This window comes from Epargyreus clarus, unplaced genomic scaffold (assembly GCF_041222505.1).
Source record: "Epargyreus clarus isolate Ecla_fem2 unplaced genomic scaffold, WU_Ecla_fem_2.2 ptg000026l, whole genome shotgun sequence".
NCBI classification, from domain to species: domain Eukaryota; kingdom Metazoa; phylum Arthropoda; class Insecta; order Lepidoptera; family Hesperiidae; genus Epargyreus; species Epargyreus clarus.
The window spans coordinates 4,861,612-4,867,705 of NW_027332233.1; positions in this window are offsets into that span (position 1 = coordinate 4,861,612).

The following is a 6,094-nucleotide window of genomic DNA, read 5'->3' on the forward strand; positions in this document are numbered from 1 at the left end:
CACAAGGATGAACTAAACATACCTATTTTAAAATTCACTTTGTTCTAGATGTCTTAGACAAAGTCACAAATTTATTCACTAATAATACCTGGAAAGAGGACGAATAGCTAACTTAATCATTTAGGCATTTGGTTGACTGAAGATTAATAAACGGTGGTAGAATCCTTTGATGGTTAAACTCCAGAAACGCTATCGCCACATCTGTTTCGACCTAATAACAATAGAGTTAAGTGCAGCTATGTTCAGATTTGAAGGGTGTGATTAGGGTGACATTCTATCGGAGACGTTTTAACTTAGTCCTCAGGGGTAGCAATGCATCTGTCTGATCTAGGGTAGGGTTCTTATGTGTTTTGTGTGGTAAGGGAGATTAACTTATCCGAGGCGTTCCAGATTAGTCCTCAGGGGTAGCGGCGCATCTGTGGCCGACCTCAGGTAGGAATATCTAATGCTATCTGGAGTTGATTACAGATGTCCATGGGCGGCAGTAGCTACTAAAGTGGCCTGTATATTCATTTGCTACTTCTATGATAAAAAAAGCACCCAAAATCTTCTAAACAGCAGACCAGTGACCATTGTGAATAGAGGGTCATCATTGACGTACAGTTTTTACCACCGTTTCCAGATAAAAAGTAATTTAGAGTGTTTATACCTTACTACTTTTAAAGCAGACACGGAACCATTCACCTACTTATCGACATGAAAAAAGGTAAAAATGGTAGTTCTTTTATACGGTGAGTGAAAGGGGATATAATTTGATGGTTCAAAAATCAATCGGCACTTAATTTCGAAATGTTTTTTTTGCGACGTAACTCCTTAATATCATATTTGCTGGTTAACGAACATGATAATTTGAAATAGTGTTTAGTATTGGAAGTTGGTTATTAGCTAGCATAATTATATGGTTTATTTGCAATAGATTTCTTACTAGGAAGGCAGTCTTCGCACTTTACACATAATCTCTAGGTATTATCGAAGTAAAAGAGCCTTTGTTACTCACTTTAAAGTAGTGTTTAATCGTAATATTTTTCGTGCGTATGTTGTATGTATGTCTCATTCTTTGGCAGCACGGCAGCCCGAACTGTTTACCGGATTTTAACTTATGTGTCGTTAAATTCTTTAAAATTATGACAGTGACAAAATGTATATATAATGTAATATGTAACTCGTAAGGGATATTGTTATTGTAATAATTATTTAGTTTTGAAAATTGGGTAAAAATTAATAATGCTGGTTCTGAATTACCTATCTCATATACTCAGAAAATAATACTCAAGCGGATTTCAATCTGACAGTCGTGCAAATTTGTATATGATCTTAGAAAGTAGCAGTTATGTTGAAATCACATATAGACAGCTTGTTCATTGATTGCATTGGAACATGTCCCGATTAATCTTACATTCACTTTGATACTTTTATGTTTCTTATTCAATCTTTTATTCAACCATGCAGCGCTTAATTGAGTTCAATTTGAATGGTATATATTTATATTTTGTATGGAGACATAATAAAGAAAGTAGGCGTCAAAATATCAATGATACGTGAGTATTTTAGTATAGTTATGAAAAACATACATGTAAATAAGGATATAATAAAATAGACTTTACCTACTTGAAGCGGTATTTCTAATAGTCCTCATGGAAGTGAGGCATCAGTGATCAGCTTAAGGGAGAGATATATTCTGATTTTGTAACACATGCCCAAGCGAGTAGTAGATGCGAGTAATAAAACGCACACGAGATGTTCCAAGTTAGTTTTCCATATAGTTGCGTTTATGCAAATGGCCAGTAGTAATAGTAACAGCCGACGACGCGTTGTAATTTTATTTTAAGAAGAAAATATATATTTACAATCAGCGTAATAAAGAATTTAATTAAAGCGTAATAATATTTTCACAGAATAATATTCTGTGGTATTATGTCCACCTTTCAACAGCCAAGTAGATTCAATATAATACCAATAAGCGTAAAAGGGAAAACGTGTAGATACATGCCGGTTTTACTCAAGACGGAGATTCTTTACAAAAAGCTTGCCATTCCCTTACAAATTGCATTAATTTATTACGTACTAGGGATGGCGATTTTTTTCCGATAAAGATCGATTCTAGAATCGATTCGAATCGAAGTGCAATAAATCGATTCACATAAAAATCGAGGTCCAAAGTATCGATCTTCCAAAAATCGATCTTTGATCTTTTCAGCTAAAAAGGGCGAGGATAACAGAAAAAAGGTCATATTAATCAAACAAGCACTAAAATACGTATCCGGCAGCAAAACATATCTTTTTTTTTTTATTTTTTTTTTTTTGTTTTTTTCTTCTCGAGGGGGAAACCTTCAAAAGGTACCCGGTGCCGTGGGAGCGACACGGGGTTATGTGGGATTTTTACCGCACTAAAACCCCCCCGGTGGCCGTCCTCAGCGCTGCGTAGAGGACTCCGGGATCTCCAAAGGAACGCAACCGGAGTCCTCTCAGCGCACTGCCCCGTCGGGCTCCGCCCAAGTGAGATTGAATCACCCCACCGTCCGATGTACACGACGGTATGCGACCACACATACCGCCGTCCTTCCCGGGGTCGTTGGCCGGACGGTTCGAGCTCCCACTCTTACCATCCGCAACCCCGAAAGCCCCTTTTAGTCGCCTCTTACGACAAGCAGGAGATACTGTAGCCCTATTCTGGTCCCGGAACTACAGGGACAGCCAAACATATCTATAACACATTCAACCCATTTTGAAAAGATCGCCTTTCGATTTTCTAAGATGAAAGATCGATTCACTGAATCGATCCATTACTGGACATTGATTGAAATAATCGAATTTTTTGGCCCAAAAATCGATTCTTCGATTAATCGATCTCAGATCGCCATCCCTATTACGTACGGAGAAAAAGGCAAATCCATTTTTCTCAACATCATTACCAGCAGTCATTTGTCAGTCATTGTTACCGTTAAAAGATTGTATGCTAAGTACGAATTTGGCCCCATTGGAGAAAACGCTTTATGTTGAGAGAAATAATTAGTATAGAGTAAGTTAATGTTCCATACAGGGCCGGATTTGGAGGTTTAGAGGCCCTGAGACAATGAAAGGGCAGAGATGTGTAATTATTTTGCGAATAAAATATTTTTTCCGCCAAAATGGTGTGTATAAAAATTGTAATCAAGGTCTCACTCGTCGAATTTCGATTTTTTCTCTATTGTCGACGCCTCGGGGCAGTAGCCCGGCCTGTCTCCAATGATATAAAAAGTACTTATATCATCATCTGCTCCCCAAATTCGGCCCTGGTACCATACCTGTTTGAAAATAGCTTATGACATTTTTAGAATTACAATATTTCTCACAATCTTTCTCAGTATAGTTCTTATTTCTCACGAAGTCCATTCGGGTTCCATAGATGTCTTCGTAAATTAAACGCTAGCTAAGCTTCGCGATAAACGCTATCATACGCATTGAAACAAAACAAATAAAATAATTGTATTAGACATCATCATCATCATCATCACATTAATGTCCCAGTACTGGGCACGGGTCTCCTCTCAGAATGAGAAGGATTAGGCCATAGTCCACCGCGCTAACCAAGTGCGTATTGGTAGATACATACCTTTGAATTTTTTTTTATAAATCTCTCAGGTATGCAAGTTTCCTCACGATGTTTTCCTTCACCGTTTAGCAAGAGATAATTAATTTCTAATACGCACATAACTTAGCAAAATCAGAGGTGTGTGCCTGGGATTTGAACCTCGGACCCCTCGATCGAGAGGCCGAGTTTCTTAACCAATAGGCTAACACTGTTGCTATTCTATTAGACATGTATTAAACAATATACCTATAAACTAATATACATTAATTTCTTATTTATATTATTATAAACCCGTCACGCACGCGGCTCGGACGGACTTCGTGAGACAGAGGAATTATACGCTTGCTCTATACTTTACTATTACTCCGATGAGAAAACGCTTTAAGGTTTAAATAGCCCGGAGTGTCTATATAATGATAATGCTTATTAATCACTCGTCTTCGGTACGTCAGACGTTTCCACAGACTTGCCAAAATGGAACTTGTTTTAAAATACCTTACGGCAATTCACGGCCTTTCACTTTTTAACAGCATTCGACAAATCAATATAACCTCTGTAAGTGATGTAACGAATATTTTATTTTGATTCGTATTCGGTTTATATTAAGTAGTTTTTGATTTCACTAAGTAACATATCTGTGTTAGCGGTTACATTATAATGATTTTAAATTATACCTATTATATGCGCAGACAAAATTTAGGCCAGCCTAGTTACTACTGTATTTTTCTTCTTATTTATTCTTTTCGTATTTTGCTAATAAAGATGTGTTACTTAAAAATACGTTATTTTTGTTAAAAGCCTCTGAAAATAATAGTAAAAATCATATTTTAAAAGTACTTACCAAACACAGCTATGACAGCCGATTTAGTAGTTGGCCTATTTTTTGTAGACTAGTGGATATTTTAGATGGACACATAATACCTTAATTCATTTTCTGACTCAATGTTTTTTTTTGAAAAAGTATGACTTTCAATGATTTTATATTTGTAATTATATTCAGTGATTATTTCCTTAACTCATTAACCGCAAGGCTTTAAGTAGTTACAAGATAATTGAACTAGCAAATAGGTCAGTACTGCGCAACATTTCCTTAAAACAAAACCTTTGCCTTCATTAAAACTAATATAATTAATATAATATATTTAAACTAATATAATCAATTAACGATAATTGGATAACAAAAGCCAAACACCAAAACAAGTAAAATTATAATAACTTACGGTAGATATCGACTGTTTATTTCTGTATAGGGCGTGTTTTCATCAGACGACACGGCACCGGCATCTACAACACGACACCGGCAGTTACTTTTTTTGGCAGACGTTCTATCAACACGACACGACACGGCACTTTACTCTATTTCAATTAAATACTTTGATTTATTTATTACGTAAAGGTTAATTAAAGGAATTAAAACCATTATCTATGTCGACTGGTATCCTTCTTAACGAAAGTTTACGTTCCACATAATATATTAAGATGCCGACACGATATAGATATGCCGGGCCAGTAAGACTTATGCAACATGTTATTTCCGTTACCGTGCCGGTGTCGTATCGTCTCTATAAAGAGGAGCCTATAGACGTGTAATAGTTTTAAGTGGCATTCGTTAACACTTTCTTAGTAGGTGCGTAACCACACAATTTGGCAATATGTTTGATTATAAATTTCATATGTCAACATTAGCGTTTAAACCTTATTGAATAGATAGTTGCTAAAGTGGCAAGTATTTAGGGAATGTCCCTGTAGTTCCGGGACCAGAATAGGGCTACGGTATCCCCTGCCTGTCGTAAGAGGCGACTAAAAGGGGCTTTCGGGGTTACGGGCGGCAAGAGTGGGAGCTCGAACCGCCCGGCTAGCGACCCCGGGAAGGACGACGGTATGTGTGGTCGCATTCCGTCGTATACACCAGACGGTGTGGTGACAAAGTCACCTGGGCGGAGCCCGACGGGGCAGTGCGCTGAGAGGACTCCGGTCGCGTTCCTTTGGAGATCCCGGAGTCCTCTACGCAGCGCCGAGGACGGCCACCGGGGGGGTTTTAGTGCGGTAAAAGTCCCACATAACCCCGTGTCGCTCCCACGGCACCGGGTACCTTTTGAAGGTTTCCCCCTCGAAAAGAAAAAAAAAAAAAAAAAAAGTATTTAGGGAAGTAAAAACAATGCAATGTGTTGATTTAGAAAGTTATACAGTCATACTCCTCAAGGGTATCATTTGAAGAGTACTAGTTGCAACAGAATCTACATGATTACACGTTTCATAAGCGGTTATCGATCTGAGAAGTCGTATAGCGAGCTACATTTAGGCTATCTAGGTTAAGTAACTCCGATACAAGCGGTCTTGTAGTGTATTAGCACCAACATCTTGAGTTTGGAAATGTGTTATAGGTTTATTTTTAGCGTCCTATTTTTATGTTATGCTATATCGGAAAGCACGGGATGATGAATGCTAAATTGAAGATGTTGTTGCTGCACATAATGTAGTACAACTGTTGCTTGAGACTCTACATTTCATTATATAATTAGG